A 1659-nucleotide genomic window follows, 5' to 3' on the forward strand; every position below is an offset into this window, starting at 1 on the left:
GAGAGAGAGAGAGAGAGAGAGAGAGAGAGAGAGAGAGAGAGAGAGAGGCAGTCATCAGATGTCATGCGACAGCTGGCTGAGAGCTGCTCCGCTGGTGCCGTCATTAATCAGACACACACACACACACACACTGCCAGCCTCTGTGTGTGTGTGTGTGTGTGTCTGATTTGCGACAATAAACTCACATCGTGACATGATGTATGTCCTAACATGCACTTCTCGATGCAATATTTTTCCGTTGTGCTAATATGTTTGCATGTAAAGTTAGCAGTTAGCACTTTAGCATGTGTGATGAGGAAGCAACAGTTTTACTTGGTGCTCAGACAGAAAGAAAAAGAGAATTTTTTGCCAACTTTTGACATGCAGGGTAGAGACGCCGTATACGTAGAGACCTGTCAATCACTGTGTAGCCCCGCCCTAAAGCATCCCCTGCTTTATGGTCTGTTTGACTCTAAATGGACCATAATGTACTAAATGAACATCATGCTGTATTGAAGAAGACTTGAAACTAGAGATTGAGACCATAAACTCATGTTTACAATGTTTACTGAGGTAATAAATCAAGAGAGAAGTAGAGTCATTTTCTCATAGACTTCTATACAACCAGAGGAGTCGCCCCCTGGTGGACACTAGAGAGAATGCAAGAAAGAAGAGGTTTCCACCTGGTTGTACTACACTGCCAGAAATATTAAAGACGAAACTCCTGTAAGCATCAGCTTCACTTTCTAGACGATAGCATGCTAACATGTGAAGGACGGAGCTATACAGGTTGATTTACGTCTACTTACATGAATACATTTGTATATTTTTTTCCATCATTGGGGAGGAAACTGAAGTAGAATGTGAGACTGTACTTTCAGACTGGAACCTAAAAACCCACTGAGTGTGTTTGTTCAGCCCCACAAACCTCAAGAATCCAACGTGAACTCATGAACGAAGCCAAACTATTTCCCTTTGAGGCACTAAGCCTCGTCCTCACTCACTCATGAACGCCTCTAACTTATGCGATTCAATAAAAGAGACAAAAAACAAATACCGACGTTAGTCACAAACGGAAAAAGTTCAGTTTCAATAACCGCCGGCCTCATGTTACACCTAAAACAAACACGGTTAGATATGTTTCCTTCACATCATGCTCTCCTCCTCTGCTGCTGATGCATTCCTTTGGTCACAGCCGAGTTATTAATCTGACTCGCGGTGCAGAGGACGCAGATAAAGCCGGCTGAATCCCAAGAGAAAACCCCTCAGGTGTGTTGTTGCTGGGCTTTGCCGCGGGGGCTTTCGTGACCCCCGGATGCCTGAGTGATTACCAAGGCTGGAGAGTCTTGAGTCTGACCTCACACCCACCTCTGGGGTCAGGAGGTCGGGGACAGGCTGCTGGGTCGGGGGATAACACCCTCAGCGCCATCTAATCAAATCTGGGCTGTTCTGGGACACAACAGCAGCCAGTCAGAATGCACTCTGACCGTTGGATATCTCCTAGAAGGGCTGCAAGTCGTTTCTTGCAAAAATCTCCCAAATAAAATGACAAAATAAGTTTAGTTTTATTCCAACAACACGGACAGCAGCTCAAACAGATGTGACTCGTGTAACTCTGCTGGCATCATGTTCGGTGTGTGCGCTCTGGCTTCCTAAACACACACACACACACACACACAC

Source organism: Anarrhichthys ocellatus, unplaced genomic scaffold, assembly GCF_004355925.1.
Source record: "Anarrhichthys ocellatus isolate YVR2014 unplaced genomic scaffold, GSC_Weel_1.0 scaffold4265, whole genome shotgun sequence".
NCBI classification, from domain to species: Eukaryota; Metazoa; Chordata; class Actinopteri; order Perciformes; family Anarhichadidae; genus Anarrhichthys; species Anarrhichthys ocellatus.